This window comes from Aethalodelphis obliquidens, unplaced genomic scaffold, assembly GCF_003676395.1.
Source record: "Aethalodelphis obliquidens isolate GAN/ISIS:26980383/991018 unplaced genomic scaffold, ASM367639v1 scaffold27, whole genome shotgun sequence".
Taxonomy (NCBI): domain Eukaryota; kingdom Metazoa; phylum Chordata; class Mammalia; order Artiodactyla; family Delphinidae; genus Aethalodelphis; species Aethalodelphis obliquidens.
The window spans coordinates 19,242,647-19,262,113 of record NW_020837971.1 but is presented as its reverse complement, the minus strand read 5'-3'; the positions used below and the strand labels follow the sequence as shown (position 1 = coordinate 19,262,113).

General features: G+C 36.5%; 1 long non-coding RNA gene across 6 annotated transcripts in view; it reads left to right on the top strand.

Annotated features, from left to right (window-relative positions):
• Positions 1-9: 9 nt before the first annotated feature.
• The window catches only part of LOC113629573 (uncharacterized), a 135,122-nt gene continuing 115,664 nt past the window's right edge, over positions 10-19,467 (top strand). For 2 of the 6 annotated variants that reach the window (XR_003436614.1, XR_003436618.1), the window contains exons 1-2: positions 18-216; positions 16,264-16,352. This is a non-coding gene — a long non-coding RNA (uncharacterized LOC113629573). Of the gene's footprint in view, positions 217-5,085; positions 5,219-16,263; positions 16,353-19,467 lie in introns of all 6 variants that reach the window. The other 4 variants (XR_003436616.1, XR_003436619.1, XR_003436615.1 and 1 more) reach the window with 3 other exon arrangements.

Sequence of the window (19,467 nt, the reverse complement as noted above, 5' to 3'; positions counted from 1 at the left end):
TCGGGGAGTGCGAGTCTATGGCGTCGCGGCGGCTTGGGTAGTTCCGTGGAGAGCGTGGGGAGTGGCGTGGGCCCCTGCGCGGCGTGGGCGGGGCGTGCTCCCCGCCGCTCTCCTCACCCGAACTCCCTAGCTGGGTCAACTCTGCTGGACCGGTCCGGACGACAGGCTCTGATAGGCTTCGTCTTGCGCGGTGACCTCTTGACTGCCCGTCCCTTTGTACGTATTTAATTGTAGTCGTCAACAATGAACCTTATAAGCAACATAGTGTTTTGTGACCGACCTCCCTCGAAACGGTCTCCCACCCGCAAAACCTGGCCTTCCTCTGTGTCCATCTTTGGAATTCCCCAGGAATTGAGGCCATGATCTGGGTTTGCCGTGGGGACGTGGTACAGGGTATACGTGTTATCCGACTATGGGTTTTGCTGAGACTATTATGAACCCAGACATTTGGTGCTAAATGGTGCTGTGATGTTAACGTTTTTGGAATGAATCAGTGTGTCCTCGATTATTTATCAAGCACCTAAGGTGTATAACGCTTTACTAGGTGCTATGAATGAGCCAGATACGTCATGCCCTCTTATTACGGTCTAGTAAGGGAATTTACAGGGGAGGGAAGGGAACAGACAAGAAAGCAAAATATACGTTAGTAAAAATACTGTATGGCAAATAAAAAGTGTGTTGTGAAGAGAGAAAAAAATAAAGGACGGTGGGATAAAGACAGCATTCCTTTGGATGATCACTGTAGGACTCTAAGGCCACGTCACCTGAGCTAAAGGCCTAGGGGTGAAGACTTATTTAAACACCCCAATCTGTCCAGAATTTTAAAATTCTTAAAACTAAGGCCAAGTACCCATGTGAACTTTACAATACGTATGGACCACCTGCAGTACAGTGTATGAAAACTGTTAAAAACGTAAATTCCTGACCTCTAACCCACTGAATCAGAATATTTAGTCATTTAGGGATTAGAAACCTACATTTTTTTTAAACTTAGCAGGAGCGTTTAGGTACTGAAGATCACAGCACTGAGGGTTCTAACCTCTCTCTGAACTCAGCTCTATCAGCTGCTCCTGAGTTACATTTATTCCTCTGGTACCCTTGTCATGTTCCATTGTTAGGCAGAGAGAAGAAGTATGTTTTACAGACCTCTGGGCTTTGGAAAAGTTTTTACTCTGCTTCATTCCCAACACATCCTGTAGTCAAATATTCTGTGCAATAACTATTAACAGGCTCCAGTATTTTGCCTTGACATGGGACAAAAACCCATAATCATATCATCACATATTTGGAAAACCTAGGTTCTTACCTAGAAAACAAGTGATGCCCATCACCCTGACAATATATATATTACAGCAGACCGCTGAGCTCTGTGGACGCCACATTGAACCATTATGTCCTTGATATTCAGGTGAGACTGTATTTGTATATCCACACTTGAGTAATTATAGAGTTTCTCCTTGAGTTCTGAACTTATGGATATAGATATGGAAATGCCAAATGTCATACAAGCAGAGTACAGCCTTTTACCATGGAAGGGGTGCATGGAACTATACTATTGCAACATTCTTATATTTTTCATGAAGTGGTGTAGTATTAAGACTATGTTAATAATGCAACCACTAAAGAAAAAAATTAAAAACTGCAAAGCTATATAGCTGAAAAAACAATCACGTATTAAAATGGCATTCAGAGAAATACGCAATTAACCCAAAACCCAAAAGGAGGAAGGGAGAAAAAGAAAAAACAAACAAAACAGGAGAACTAAATATAACCACATCTGTAATTTCATTACATCCAAATGTAATTTTTATGTTTAAAAACTCCCCTTAAAAAGCAGATGTCAAAGTGATTGAAAAAAAACAAAGATTTAGCTATATGCTGATTATATAAGTACACTTTAAGTATAAAGACATATAGGTTGCAAGTAAATAGATGGAAATGCAAACAATAAGAAGATGTCAGAATTTGGTACCGGGGTTTGTTTATATCAGATAATATTAGATAGTGTAGACTTTAACATAGGAATTACTGGAGATAAAAAGGAAGCATTTTCATAATGATAAAAGGTATATCAATCATAATATCTTCATCAGGAAGGTATATCAATCAAATTTGTGTGCACCTAGTAACTGAGGTTAAAAATACAGGAAACAAAAATTAACAAAAAGACCACTGTACAAACAAGTAGGGGATTTTATGTCTTCGTTCCACAACTTACAGCATTAGACAAAAAAGTAAATCAACAAAGAAATAGAAGATCTGAACAACATTGTCAACTACCCTGACCTGATTAGTCTACAAGTGGAGCACTACCCCCCAAAACTGCAAATACACATCGTTTTCAAGTGCACATGGTAACTTTACCAAGATAGAACATATACTGGGTCATAAAACAAGTCTTATATTAAAAAAGTTTCAAATCATACATTTTTTTCTGACCATTGTGGAATTAAATTAGAAATCTGTATCAACCAGATACTTAGAAAAATCTCCAGGTATTTGGAAATTAAATAACATGCTTCTAAATAAATAATTCAAAGGGTTAAAGCAGAAATCAAGAGGGAAATTAGAAAATTATTTGAACCGAATGATAATGAGAATGTAGTATATCAAACTGCAATATATCACTACACACCCTGAGAATGCTTAAAAAGGTTGACAACATCAAATCTGGGTATAAATATTAGATCAATCAGAACTGTTATCATTGTCAACAGAAGTGTAAAATGGTACCCAGCAGTTTTATAAAATTAGGTGTATACCACTCTATAATCCCTCAATTTCAATTTTAGGTATTTACTGAAGTGATATGAAAATATATTCACCAAAAGACTTGTACAAAGATATAGCCAAAAAACTAAAAGTGAGTCAGGTCCATCAACAAAGAATGGATGAACAAAAAGATGTATTTCCACAATGAAATACTATTCCACAATTAAGGGAAAAAATATATATATATATTTATGTAACACCATTGATTAATATCAGAAACATTGTGGTGAGTGAAAGAAGTCTATGCAAAAGACTGCATACTGTAAATAATATTTGTAAGAAGTTCCAGACAAGGCAAAATTAATATATGTTGAAAACAGTGTTTGGGCATAGGGATTAAGACGGAGGATGAGAGAACTCAGGCGTGAAAATAATGTAACTTGACAAGGATTAGGGTTACACAGGAGTCTTAGTTCAGACTGCTGTAATAAAATACCATCAACTGGATGGCTTAAACAGTAAACAATTATTTCTCACAGTTCTGGAAGATAGAACTTCCAGATCAGGGTGCCAGCGTGGTTGGGTTCTTAGTAGAGAGTGTGGTCCCAGTTTACAGAGGGCTGTCTTCATGGCATCTGCACATGGATGCTAATCCCACCATGGGGGCTCCACCCTCATCCCCTGATTACTTCCCAAAGTCCCTACCTCCAAGCACCATCACATTAGCACTTCAGCAAATGAATGTGGGGCGTACAGACATTCAGTCATGGCAGCAGGTGTGTGCATTTCTCACACGGCATCAAAAGGTACTCATAAGGTCTGTATTCTACTTCATGTAAAGTTTACCTCAAAAAATAAAACACCGTACACAAACACTGAACTCTCGCTCTAGTTAAATGATATAACCACTGACAGGAGTGAAGTGTACAGGTACAAGTATACAGTCATTGAAAGATTCTTAGGTGTAGTAGTATGGGTATTCACTGAACAATTCAACTTTTACGTATGTTTGAATTTTTTCATAATGTGGAAAAGATCTATATGCACATGATGAAGTCAAGTTTTTAAAATTTTGTTTTGACATAAATAATGTCGACTATAAATTGTAAGTATACATAGTAGAAATTTTAAATTGCCCCTCAATTTAAAAATATCAGTGAAATATTGATAGTGTTATTTGAGATAAGCTGAATTAATGCTCCATTTAGATTCCTGAATCTCTGCTTGAACTAAGAAAGTTTAAAAACCCTTGTATAGATACAGGATTTTTTTAAAAAACGCCAAGTTTAAATAATACACCCTCCAAGTAGGTTAAGTAATATTTTACCCAGAGTTCTAGTCTTTTGTTCCTTAAAGTAGAAAAATATAATCTTTAATTGAAAATGGGGTATATGATTTTTTTTTTACATTTATTTTACTAACAAGCAAGATCTCTGTGCTTCTCTGAAAGAGAGTTAAAAATTATACCTCTAGGGCTTCCCTGGTGGCGCTCCGCCTGCTGATGTGGGGGACACGGGTTCGTGCCCCGGTCTGGGAAGATCCCACATGCCGCAGAGCGGCTGTGCCCGTGAGCCATGGCCGCTGAGCCTGCGCGTCCAGAGCCTGTGCTCCACAACAGGAGAGGCCACAACTGTGAGAGGCCCGCGTACCGCAAAAAAAAAAAAATTGTACCTCTATATCTTCTTTCTATAGGTTTTCAAAATGGGTACAGGTGTACCTCGGAGATATTGTGGGTTCAATTCCAGACCAGTGCTATAAAGCAAATATCACAATAAAGCAAGTCATATGAATTTTTTGGTTTCCCAGTGCATATAAAAGTTATGTTCATACTATAGTATAGTCTGTTGTGTGCAGTAACATTATGCTTAAAAATTGTACATTACTTAAAAAATATTTTATTGCTAAAAAGCGCTAATCATCATCTGAGTTTTCAGTGAGTTGTCATCTTTGTGCTGGTGGAGGGTCTTGCCTGGATGTTGGTGGCTGCTGACTGATCAGGGTGGTGGATGCTGAAAGCTGGGGTGGCCGTGGCCATTTCTCTGTAAAGACAGCAATTAAGTTTGGCACATGAATTGACTCTTCCTTTCACTTGAACACTTAGAGTCTGTTAATCAGCCCAATTTCAATATTGTTGTGTCTCAGGGAATAGAGAGGCCTGAGGAGAGGGAGAGAGATGGGGAACAGCTGGTCAGTGGAGCAGTCAGGACACACACAACATTTATAAAGTTCTCTGTCTTACATGAGTGTGGTTTGTGGTGCCCCAAAACAATTACAATAGTAACATCAAAGATCACTGGTCTCAGATTCTTATAACAAATATAAAAATAATGAAAAAGTTTGAAATATCATGAGAATTATCAAACTGTGTTACAGAGACAGGAAGTGAGCAAATGCTGTTGGAAAAATGGTGCCAGTAGACTTGCCCAACACATGGGTGCCACAAATCTTCAATTTGTAGAAGTGCGGTATCTGCGAAGCACAGTAAAGTGAAGTGCAATAAAATGAGGTATGCCTGCTTTAAAACATGTAATTCTCTAATAATTATATTCTCGTTGCAGTAATTGAGCTAGTTCTATATTGGGTTACAAAATAGTAAATATCATACCACAAAATAGTAAATATGTACCACATTGGGTTACATTATAGTAAATATCACAACATCTATGTATTTATATATGTCTAAGGGAAAGCCTTTAAAGATACAGATCTGATATAGATTTGATGATGTTTGCTACTTTAGGTTTGATACTGTTTAAATTTTTTTCCATTGACAATTTTTACTAGTTTAAATTTTTAAAAAATTTTTAAGTCCTGTTTTTTTAAGGTAATAAGATATTTGATAAAACAAGAGATAGTAAAACTCTACAGATGACTTAGTTTTCTAAAATAATTGCAAGAGAAAAAGAATCTATGAGTCAAATATATCTAAAAAGCATATTAACTTATGACAGCTTATATTTATCTTGATTCAATAAAGAAGCTGCTATTTTATACATACACTAATTATAATATTAAAAATTATTGTTAACAATTTAGGAATGATACTGTTATTGTCCCAAGCTTTAAGGTATGTGAAATAAGACTTGCTAATTGGGGAGTGGAGAGGATAGTCCACCAATTTAGTTGTTTCATAAAGTAGATTCTGCATAATAATTAAGTCTGTGGTTGTGCAGTTTTTGGTTGATGTAGCATTTTAATCCCTCATGTAGAAGCAGATGGGAAAGGTTAAGACAGTGATTGCTACCTAACCCCCTAAGTTATGTGGTACTGCTTCAGAGGGTAGAACCTGTGTAAACATGATGTCAAAATCTAACACTATAGTATGTATTTAGAGCAAATTCCATCCATATTTGGACATATAGCTGTTATCTTAATTTTTTTGGTTGTTGAGTACATCTTTTTTAAGCAGTTGTGATTATATTTTTGAAATAACATTTTATTTATTTATTATTTTTTTTTTTTGCGGTACGTGGGCCTCCCACTGCTGTGGCCTCTCCCGTTGCGGAGCACAGGCTCTGGACGCGCAGGCCCAGCGGCCACGGCTCACGGGCCCAGCTGCTCTGCGGCATGCGCGATCCTCCTGAACCGGGGCACGAACCCGTGTCCCCTGCATCGGCAGGCGGACTCCCAACCACTGCGCCACTAGGAAAGCCCCTGAAATAACATTTTTATCAAAAATAATACATGCTAATTATTTTTAAAATTCAGACAGTACAGACAAGTACAAAGAAAATGTTAAAAATCAACCACTATCCTTTATCCAGTAAAATGCTTTGTTAACAGATGAACCCCACTCCAGTTCTCTCTCTGCAAACATACAGGTTGAAAGATACCTAGGTAAATAGCTAGAAAAAGTATACAGATATATAATAAAAATATGATCATATTAAAATTATATTTAAAATATTAAGTTTATCTGAGTTTAACAGAAGAAAAATGAACTGAAATGAAAATGAAATAATTTCCAAATTTCTGAATGTAAGATGATAAACATTTCTTTACCACATGCTATATTGCTCCTTAATTATAACTCTTAGATTAAGAGAAAACATTAGGTTGGAGTTATTATAAGGTATATATTCTTGAAATGTTTTAATTTTAGTAAAATTGGTGCTGTGCTATGATGAGAAATTTAACACACTTCCTCCCTCCTTATTCCTCTCCCCTCCAACTTCTGTTAGTGTATTGGAATAGTCCCTACACAAGGAATTAATCTCTTGGTGAAGCCCACTTTAATTCTTTTAAAACAATAAAGTAAAAATTATAAGAAAAGTAAAAATTGTAAGACCTTCACACTCCTATTAACCATCATACTAGATGTCCTTACTCATGACATAGAAAAGGGGAGGGGGTGAAGGCATATAGATGGAGAATAAAAAAAACTTGTCTTTTTTCACAGATGACATGATAGTCTATGTAGAAAATCCCAAAAACTCAACAAAAAAATATCCTGGAACTAATAAACAATTACAGCCAGATTACAGGATTACAGGATACCAAGTTAATATACAAAAGTCAATTGCTTTCAAATTGGAATTTGAAATAAAAAATACATCACTTTTATTAGCACCAAAAAAAAAAAGGGAGAGAGAGAGAGGCAGGAAGGAGGCAGGCAGACATAGGTATAAATTTAACAAAATATGTGCAAGGTCTATACTAAGAGAACTACAAAATTGTTGAAAGAAATACAAATGTAAATAAATGGAGAGATATTCCATGTTCACAGATTGGAAGACTCAATATTTTAGAGATGTCAGTGTTTCCCAATTTGGTATTCAACACAATTCCTATCAAAATCCCAGCAAATTATTTTGGGTATCAACAAACTGGTTCTAAAGTTTATAGAAAGACAAAAGAGTAGCCAACACAATATTGAAGAAGAATAACGTTGGAGAACTGTCACTACTAGGCTTCAAGACTTACTGTATATCTGTAGTAATCAAGACAGTATGGTATTGGTGAAAGAAGAGATAAATAGATCAATTGAACAGTAGAAAATCCAGAAATAGACCCACACAAATGAGACAACTGATCTTTGATAAATGAGCAAAGGCAATTCAAAAGAGCATAGATAATCTTTTCAGCAAAAGGTACTGGAATAACTGGATATCCAGTCACAGAACTTAGACATTTTACAAAAATTAAAATGGATCATAGACCTAAATGTAAAATGCAGAACTCTAAAATGTCTAGAAGATAACATAAGAGAAACAGAGGTGACCTTAGGTTTGGTGATGTATTTAGATACAACACCAAAGGCATGATCCATGAAAGAAAAAGATAAGTGTGACTTCATCAAGATCGAAAACTTCTGCTCTACATAAAGACACTGTTGAGAGAATGAAAAGACAAGTCACTGGGAGAAAATATGTGCAAAATGCATGTCTGATAAAAGACTTGTATTCAGAATATACAAAGAACTCTTGAAAGTCAGCAACTAAAAAAATTCAAAAAGAGGCAAAAGATCTGCACAAGATACCTCACCAAAAAAGATATACAGATGGCAAATATGAAGAAGTGCTCAATATCACGTCATCAGGCAATTGCAAATTAAAACAATGAGATGTGCCTGTTAGAATCGCTAAAATCCAAAATACTGACAACAGCAAGTGCTAATGAGGATGTGGAGCCACAGGAGCTCTCATGCATTGCTGGTCGGTATGCAAAATGGTGCAGTCACTTTGGAAGACACTTGGGCATTTTTTACAAAGCTAAACATAATCTGACTATACTATCCAGCAGTCACGCTCCCTGGTGTTTAACCCAAATGAGTTGAAAACGTACACAGGGATTTTTATAACAGCTTTATTTATCATTGTGAGGAGGCAACCAAGGTGCCTTTCAGTAGATGAATGGATAAACAATCTGTGATACATCCATAGAATAGAATGTTATCCAGTGTTTAAAAAAAAAAGAGCTATCAAGCTGTGAAAAGACGTGAAGGAACCTTAAATGCGTATTTCTCGGTGAAAAAAGACAATCTGAAAAGGCTGCACGCTGTTTGCTTCCAGCTATGACATTCTGGAAAAGGCAAGACTGTAAAGACAGGAAAAAGTTAGTAGTTACCTGGGGTATGGGGACAGGGAAGAAGGAATGTCTAGGTGTAGCATGGGATTTTGAGTGCCTGGAAACTTGTGAATGAACCACAATGGTGGCTACATGATGGTATGCATTCGTCAAGACTCAGAACTGTACAACACAAAGAGTGATACCTAGTGTAAATGATGGACTTTGGTTAATAATGTATTCATCAATAGTAACAGATGTACAAGTTGTGAATAATAGGGGAAACTGCCGGGGGAGTGGGAGGGGGAGGGTGTAGTCATTTTCTGTACTTTATATTCAATGTTTTCTGTAAACCTTAAACAGTAAAGTGAGTGAAAATAAAAAATAAGACTAGGAAATGGGAAGAAACTAGTCATTCTGCTGTTTTCTTTATGCTTTATCAAAACCACTGTTAAACAACACTGAGTGTCCTGTGCTCTTTCCCTCTACTACCAGTCAGTCTTTTCTTCCCCCAAGATGATAAGAAGTCCAGCACCTCTCCCAAGACAAAAGATGACTTTGATCCCAAACCTAGCTATAACCAGTTGACTTATTTCAAGAAGGCAAGGGGTTCTGACCTTTTCATTGCATTCCCTGGGGCTTAAATAATGGAGCATGATGACATTCAATTGCACTTTCTTTACATCGAGCCATGGAGAGTGTTAGGAGCTGAATTGTGTCTCCCCAAAACTTACATGTAGAAGTCTTAAGCCCCAGGACTTAGAATGTGATTGTATTTGGGGACGGGGCCTTTAAAGAGGTACTTAAGTTAAAATGAGGTAATTATTGTGGGCCCTATTCCAGTGTGCCTGATGTTCTTATAAGAAAAGGAAGTTTGGACCCAGGTGCAGAGGGAAGGTGGTATGAAGATACAGTGAGAAGACAGCCATCTGAAGTTAAAGAGAGCAGTCTCACAAGAACCCTTCCCAGCTGACATCTTGATCTCAGAATTCCGGCCTCCAGAATTGTGAGAAAATAAATTTCTGTTTAAGCCATCCAGTCTGTGGTGCTTTGTTATGGCAGCTCTAGCAAATTGGGGCAGGTTTTTATTGCCTTTTTTTCTCCTGTTTTCTAAAAGAAATAAAAGTTCAAGCAAGTATAATTTTTGGACACAGTAACATCACAAGAATATAAAAATCATGAAATGTTGTTTTCCATTGTTGCACTGTAGAATTAACCTTTTAGGAAGATATTTATAGAGCTTTGTGAAAATTTATATTGAGAAAGATTGCAGATTTTAAACTATGTTTTCAAAATTATTTCTTGATCAGTTAAATTTCCCTGTCAAGTAGTTTTATTTTTTTTTAAGGTTCTTATAGACAGTACATTTCCTGAGTTCACACATGTTTGAATATATCTGTCTTTATATTTTAGTGACATGAGTGGGTATAAAATTGTCACTTTATTATTTTTAAAAATTTGGCTGAAATTAATCACTCCGTTATATCCTAGCACTAAGTGTTACTAAGGAGAAATTTGACACTGGCTTGAAATATTCCCATCTTACTTTGTCCCCTCTGTGCGATTAAAGAATTATTTCTCTATTCCTGACATTCAGTGGCAAACAACTCTCAATAAAAACTGATATTCTGTATAATTTTTTACATAGACTATTTGATTCGTACTTCAGGGAAATTTTGTAGTAAGTTTTCTGCTTGATCTGCTGGGGTATCTGTTTAAGGAAATGACCTTTTGTTAGCTTTTCTTCTTTCTTTATATATTATATTTTCTTAATTGTTTTACCTTGCTTGTTCCTCTGTTCACTGTGATTAGCTCAAGCCCTTTTGTACTTTATTATTTCAGTTTTTAACTCTCTATTCTGTTTCTTGCTATTTCTAATTCATTCCCTGATATTATTTTGTTCTCAATTTTTTCCTTTAGTAGTACAGTTTTGTCTTTTTTATTCTGTTTTTAAAATTTTACTGGCGAGTAATCATTTTCTGGAGTTCACGTCCTTATTAAGGGTCTTTTGTCACAAAAAGTTGTAGAGAGTTTCCTTCTGTTTCTTTGAGATTTCTACTCTTTGTCTTCTTATGCTATCTTCATATCTCCTTGTATTTACCTTTCAGTAGTATGCTTGTATAATTTAAATTTAAACAATCCTTTAAAAATATTTATTATGAAAAATTTAAAGCCACAAAAATACAGGGAATGGTGTAATTATGTCCTTTCTTTTCATCTTGCATGTGCAGAACATAGGCTACTCTGCTTGACTTGCCCTTTGTTCTCTATAGTGTGGTCGAGTTTTCCTCAGTGTCGTTCATACTCAGAGTCCTGATTGTTTCCTTAGACCTGCAGCTCGGAAGATGAGCATTGCTCCTGTTGCCTTCTCTGTAGCCTGAGGATGCAGGGAAATGGCGTAGGCCTGGCTCCAGCTATGTTTCCTTTGCTTAAGGATATGGATTCTGTTTTCTCCTCTGACCCAGTGCCCTATCTTAATATTCGCTTGGCCCAAAGTGCACCCAGTTATTGTGTGGGTGATCCCTTACTCTCAGACTGTTCTTCCAACCCACACGGGTCTTAGAGCTCTTCTGCCCCTCCAGAGCGTCTTGCTGTAGATGCTTTTACTCCTGAAGATTTTGTTACCGAGCCCAAGCTCATACTCCTCACCACATGACAGGCCAATAAATTGAGAGACGAGTTGTTGGGATAAGAAATAATGACTTTATTCAGAAGACCAGCAGACTGAGAAGATGGTGGACTAGTGTCCAAAAGACCCATCTTGCCCAGGTTTGGGTGCTAGTTTTCTTTTATGGAACAGAGAGGTGGGAGGTGAGGAGGTAACATTAAAAAGATAAGTTGTTGCAAATATTTCCTGGTTTCCGCCAGACTCCAAGGGGGTGAGTCAGTTTCTTCTTTCCTGCAGCCATTCACAGGTGGGCCTGGTCAGGATGCTTCCTGTGAGCTGAAAAAAGGGATTTATCTTAATGTTCAGGCATAGGAGGTGGGGTTCCCAGAGATGGGCTGTTATGCATAACAAAGGTTAAAGTAAAAGAAATACATCCAATATGGAGTCAGATTTGTTCTTCCCTATTACAATTTCTTTTTGAATTTTACCTGAGCTTCCTGTTCAACCCTCCAACTACCTTTCTCCAAAGTAAGAAATAATTGTGGAAATTCTCAATATTTCATTCCCTCTCTTTCTGGAGCTTAGGGTTAAGGCTAGGAAGCTATGCCAAGCCATGCCAGAATATTTTGTTTTTCTTTTTTCACTACTTATTGAAGTCTATGGCATGAAGTTGTATGCTTTTCCTTGTTTGGTTCTTGCTCTTGAAATTTTCGCTGTGCTAATAATTATTGTTAGTTACGTTAGATGTTGGAGGAGATGAATTCTGAGCTCCTGCTTTAATTCACAATCATTGCTATTTTAATAAGAAGATTGGAGATTAAAATATCAGGCCCTGCTATCTTGTGATTGTTTTTAACCCAGAAGCTCTCTTTAACTGGAAATACAGAGATCTCTACACTATTACAAGAGGCTATTTGATATGCCTGTTTTTATCTTCTATTCACTTTCCTAGCACTGCTCTTAGCACCTACCCTCTACTAATTGATGCAATAGGAATAATTTAACCCTTAAGAAGGTAACTGTTCTAGCCTATGATATTACACCAATTAACATGGGATAATACTAGGAATAATGGTGAGAAAACAGAACAGTAGTAAAAATCGCCAAGCCAGAAGGATTGTTAAAGGACAAAGAGTTCAATTGCCCATTTTTACAGATAGAAATGGAAGGAAGTGTGGAGGATTATAAATGCAGAGTCTTGGCCTTTGAGCCAAGCTTCCTAACTCCCAGGAAGGAATTATTTTTGCATTTTTTCTCTTTCTCTACTACCCCATAGTGAATCCTCAGATTGTTACTTTCTAGCTGTTTTAAGAAATGAGAAATTTAATACTTAGCCCTCAGGTTAGTTCAACCCAACCTAAGGATTAAGTACCAAGGAAGGACATAATTTATTCACTGCACAGGAGGACCATCTATCTACCCACAACATCCAGCTCCCTCCATTATAGTTGGTGTTGACTCAGTGGATTATAATATCTCCTCCCTTTCTATTATTCATAATGCATACCACTTAAGACTGATAGTGCTATTAAGAGCTCTGTCAAAGGGGTTGAATATACCAGATGAAGAAAGATTACTTGTTTGGTCAAGCATGTATAAGAACTTAAGCTTCCAGCCATGATGGAGAAACTAGAAAAAGACATGTCCTCCCATTGTTTAAAAAAAATGAAACTGGACAAAATATATGAAATAACCGCTTTCAAACACTGAGCCTTAAAATCACTCCAGCCTTCTGCCTGAAGGGCACTGTCTAAAGCAAAGCTTCAGGGTTGAGGGGAGGATCCCTTGCAGAGGTCTTGAGTTCAGGAGATTATTACTAGGGATCAAGAAGTCTGAGATGCTGGAATTTCTGGGGCACAGCAGCATAGAGGAGGGAGCTAGATGGAGAAAGAGCTGTTGAAATCTTCAGAGTTCTCTGTGAGTCTGTTGATAAAAACTAAGCTATGCTAACATAAGGTAAAACTCCACCAGGCTGGGCTAACAATGACCAGGTGCCCTCAGATGAATCATTCCCAGAGGACACAAGATCTAGGAAACATGCAAGTTCTGACCAGCCAAATGGGGAATCTTTGTCAACTATATGGAACATTTAGTAGAAACCTCAGAAGGGTGATACCTTAGTAATAGTACTAAATTAGACATAGAGTAAACACAGAGAGGAAGGGAGGGAAGGAAGAAGCAGTCGAAGCCAAACAGGAGTTGACAGTGTTCCTGTCAACAATAACAGGGAGTTAACAATGAGTTACTTTGAAACAATTATTAAAAATATGGTCAAGGGACTTCCCTGGTGGTGCAGTGGTTACGAATTCCACCTGCTGGTGCAGGGGACTTGGGTTTGATCCCTGGTCTGGAAAGATCCCACATGCCGCGAGCAACTAAGCCAGTGAGCCACAACTACTGAGCCCGCGAGTCACAACTACTGAGCCCTCATGCCACAACTACTGAAGCCTTTGAGCCACGACTACTGAGCCCACGTGCAGCAACTACTGAAACCCGTGCACCTAGAGCCTATGCTCTGCAACAAGAGAAGCCACTGCAATAAGAAGGTAGCACACTGCAATGAAGAGTAGCCCTCACTCGCTGCAACTAGAGAAAGCCCGCACACAGCAACAAAGGCACAACGCAGCAAAAAAATATATATATATGGTCAAGGATTCAAAGAAAAACATCATGAAAAGATCAATGGAAAGTATTATAACAAGATCCAAACAGAACTTTACAGCTGAAAAATACAGTATCTTAAATAATAAATTTACAGTATAAGGATAGCATCCAGTGAAAACTTAAGAATATCAGTAAATGTGAACACATAGCAACAGAAACTACCATAATAGAAAAACATAAAGAAAAAAAATTCAAAAGAACCAAATTTTAGTGACCTGTAGGCAGTAAATTTTAACAACTAGCTCCATGGGGGAAAAAAGACTCGATTTATAGCATAGGCCAATTTTTATGATGTAAATACACTATTGTTGATTTCAAGGTACCAGTGTGACATCACTGAACACAAAATTTTCCAAATTTGATTAATTATAAACCAACACACACATCCAATAAGCTAAACAAAGAAACAAACGAATAACCAAGCTGAAGAAACAGAAAAACACAGCAAAGTATATCATTATCATAATCAAATTTTTGAAAATCGTGATTAAAAAGATCATCTTAAAAGTAGCCAAAGGAAGCAATACACAGAAACAAAGACCAAGAGCAAGCATTTCATCTAAAACCGATCACATCTTTAAACTACTGGTGCTGGTTGGGGGAGTGAACCTAGAATTCTAAACTCATTGGAAATGTCCTTCAGAACTGAAGGATTAAGATTTCTACCTTACAAAGCTAGAAAATGAGAGAATATCAACTCCAAAGTACAAGGAAGAAAAAATAAAGATGAGTTGAAATTAATAAACCAAGGGTCAGCAAACCACAGCTCGCAGGCAAAATCTGGCTCACCACTTGTTTTTGTAAATAAAGTTTTATTTGAACATAGTTCCACTCATTCATTTACTTGTTGTCTAGTGCTGCCTTAGAGATCATATGGCCGAAAAACCTAAAATATTTATTTGGCCACGAACAGAAAACATTTACCACCTTTTTAAGTAGAAAATAGAGATAAATCAATGAAACCAAAGGATTCTTTGGAAAATCAATAAAATTGGTAAATCTATACCTAAGATGATAAAAAAAAGAAAAAAATACAAATTTCTAATACCAAGAATGAAAGAGAAGACATCACTATCAATCCTACAGACATTAAAAGGATAAAAAGAGAATAGTACAAATAAATTTATGCTGTTAAATTTGGTAACTTAGAAGCAATGGACAAATTCTTTGTAATATAAAAATTGATAGAAAATCTGAATAGCCATGTATATAGTAAACTGAATTCATAATTAAAAATCTTTCTACAAGGAAAACTCCCAGCCCAAGTGTCTTCACTGGTGGATTTTACCAAACATTTTTTTTAACTTTTTAAAAAATTTTATTTATTTTATTCATTTATTTTTGGCTGCATTGGGTCTTTGTTGCTGCGTGCGGGCTTTCTCTAGTTGTGGTGATTGGGAGCTGCTCTTCATTGCGGTGCACGGGCTTCTCATTGCGGTGGCTTCTCTTGTTGCTGAGCACGGTCTCTAGGCACACGGGCTTCAGTAGTTGGGGCTCATGGGCTCTAGAGCACAGGCTCAGTAGTTCTGGCACACAGACTTAGTTGCTCCACGGCATGTGGGATCTCCCTGAACCCCCCTATATCGGTAGGTGGATTCTTAACCACTGCGCCACCAGGGAAGCCCTACCAAACATTTTAAGAAGAAAAAAATAATAATAATATTCACAAACTCTTTTAGAAAATAAAGAAGGAACCCTTTCCAACTCAATTTTTGAAGCTAACATCACTCTTATACCAAAACCAGACAAATACGTCAAAGAAAAAAACCTGCACACCAATATCTCTCAGGAACCTAGATGCAAAAATCATTAATAAACTATTAACAAACTGAATCTAACTATGTGTAATAAGCATAATATATTATGACCAAATGGAATTTTTCTTGGGAGTGCCAGGTTGACTTAACATATGAAAAATTAATGTAACTCAACCTTAACAGAATAAAGAAGGGGAAAATAAGTTTTCCTGCTTCAGGAGGAGAAGAAAAGGTGCATTTGACAATTTAGTCTGCAATTATTACAAAAACTTGCACCAAAATAGGAATAAAGGGCAACTGATAAAAGACATTTTTCTACATAATATGTACAGCTAACATCACAGTTAACAGAAAAGATTGAATCCATATTCCCTAAGATCAGGCTCCATCCCCATCACTTTTATTCAGCCTTGCACAAGAAGTCCTTGCCAGGCTAGCCAGTACAAAAAAAGCAAGACAGCAATAAAAGGCATTTTTTGTCTTGGAAACAAAAATGTTCATTTGTTTTATTTGCAGATGACATGATTGTGTGTAGAAGTTCCTAAGGAATCTCCAGAACTTACGTTAGAGGTAATGAGTGAATTAAGAAGGCCACAGGATGCAAGGTCAGTATACAACACCACTTGTATTCCTACATACTGAAAAATTAGAAAATGAAAAATTTTAAATACCATTATATTTATATACTGTCATCGAAATCATGAAATATTTAAAGATAAATTTAACAAAATATTTGCAAAACCTATTCACTGAATACTATAAAAAAATTGGTGAGAGAAATTAAAGATGTAAAGAAAAATATCGTGTTCATGGATTGAAAGACTCAATATTGTTAAGATGTTAGTTCTCCCCAAATTAATAGATGCAATGCCAATCCCAATCAAAATCCCAGCTAGCTATTTTGTAGAACTTGACACGCAGATCCTAAAATGTATTGGGCTGGCCAAAAAGTTCCTTTGGTTTTTAAGTAAAAATAAAAGACACATTTTCACCACGAACTTTATTGAACCACGTAGTCACCATTTTGTCCCACTACCTTCTGCCATTTTTCAGGCAACTTCATAATTCCATCTTTCCAAAACTTTTTATCTTTTTGAGCAAAGAACTGTTCCAGGTGCCTTTTACAGTCTTCCAGGGGATGGAAAGTTTTTCCATTAAAAGAATTTTGTAAAGACCGAAATAAATGGAAATCTGAAGGTGCAATGTCTGATGAATACTACGGATGAATCAGAACTTCCCAGCCAAGCTGTAACAGTTTTTGCCTGGTCATCAAAGAAACTTGCAGTCTCATGTTATTCTGATGGAAGATTATGCGTTTTCTGTTGACTAATTCTGGATGCTTTTCGTCGAGTGCTGCTTTCGCTTGGTCTAATTGGGAGCAGTAGCTGTTGGAATTCATCGTTTGGTTTTCTGGAAGGAGCTCATAATAGAGGACTCCCTTCCAATCCCACCACGTACACAACATCACCTTCTTTGGATGAAGACTGGCCTTTGGTGTGGTTGGTGGTGGTTCATTTCATTTCCCCCACGATCTCTTCCGTTCCACGTTATTGCACAGTATCCACTTTTCATCGCCTGTCACAATTTGTTTTTAAAATGGAACGTTTTTATTACGTTGAAGTAGAGAATAACATGCGGAAATACGGTCAAGCAGATTTTTTTTCGCTTAACTTACGTGGAACCCAAACATCAAAGTGATGAACATGACCAAGCTGGTGCGAATGATTTCCAACGCTTGGTTTGGATAATTTGAATATGTCGACTATCTCCCGTGTGGTATAACGTTGATTGATCTCAATTAAAGTCTCTGTTTGATCACTATCAACTTCAACTGGTCTACCCGACCGTGGAGCACTGTCCAGCGAGAAATCTCCAGCACAAAACTTCGCAAACCACTTTTGACACGTTCAGTCAGTCACAGCACATTCTCCATACGTGGCACAAATCTTTTTTTTTTTTTTTTTGCATTTCAGTTGTGTTCTTATCTTTCTTGAAATAAATAAAGCATAATATGCAGATAATGCTGCTTTTTTTTCCATATTCGATATTAAAATGGCTACACAAAAATTCACCAATTTTGATGTTTTTTTTTAAATGCACGCTTATATGACAGCTATCACAATACAATCTAACAAAATTGTTTCAAATGAAGTTAAAGACAACTAAGGGCAAACAAACTTTTCAGCCAACCCAATATAAGGAAATGCAGAGGACATACTGTAGCCAAAATAATTTTAAAACAAGGACACATTTGGAGGATCTCAAGACGTATAGAATGAGAGTAATCAGGACAAGTCTAAGTTTTGATAAACAGATAAAAGGAATAAAATGAGGGGTCCAGAAATATGCCCATACAAATATGGTCAGTTGATGTTCAAGAAAGGGGCCAAGGGGAACAGATGGTCTTTTTAAGAAAAGATGCTGGTGCATTTAGGTATCTATCTAGGAAAAAAGAAACCTCAGTACTTCCCTCTTATCATATACAAAAATTAACATGAAAAGGATCATAGGCCAAAATACAAATATTAAAACTATAAGGTTTCTAGAAAAAAACATAGGGGAAAATTTTTGTGATCTCAGTATAGGCAAAAATTTTAGATAGGTAACAAAAAGCTATACCTATAAAAATTATTGATGAATTAGACTTCATCAAAATTTTAAATGTTTGCTCTTCAAAGGACACTTAAGAATACAAAAAGGCAAGTCACAGACTCAGAAAATATACTAACAATGCATGTATTTGGCAAAAGACATGCAGAGCATATACAAAGAAATTTATAACTCAATAATTAGAAGACAACCCAACTTTATAAAGAGGAAAGCAAATTAATCAAACATTTGACAAAATAATATATATGAATGACCAATAAGCATATGAAAAAATGCTTAACAGTATTAGTGAACAGGAAAATGCAAATTAAAATCATCATGAGCTACTACTATATATCCATCATAATGGATAATATGAATGACAACACCAACTATGAAGGATATGACTCAGCTGGAACTCTCATTGATTGCTCTGGGAAAATAAAATGGTAAGGCCATTCTAGAAAATACTTCGTTTCATGTAAAGTTAAACATCTATTTACCCTGAAACCCAGCCATGTACTTCTAAGTATTTACCAAGAGAAATGAGAACATTTGTACACACTTATTATACACATACTTTCGGAGCAGTCTTACTCAAAATAATTAAAAACTGGAAACAAGCTGTGGCCATCAACAGGAGAATGGTAAATAGAGGAGTAGTCACGCAAAGGAATAGTACTCAGGAGCAAAAATGAATGAGCTACTGATAGATGCAAAAGCATGAACAGATTTTAACAATGTTATGATGAAGAAAAAAAGCACATACTTAAATACAGGCACAAAAGAGTACATACTGTATGATTTCGTTTATATGAAATTCTAAACATCAAAACTGATCTCTAATGATAGAGAGCAGATGAGTGGTTGCCCGGGGCAACAGCTGGGCATGGGGTTATCTGTAAATAGGCACTAGGGTACCTCTGGGAGATGATAGAAATGTTATGCAACTTGATTGTTCTGGTGGCTGCCTGGGAGTTCATTTTTGAAATTCATTGAAAACTGGTGCACTTTAAAGGGTGCATTTTATTGAGTGTAAATCATACCTCAATACAGTCTTTTTAAAAACTCTTCTTTAAATAAATAAATAAAACTTCTGTTTGAACCTTGAAACAAATGTTCAAATTTCTT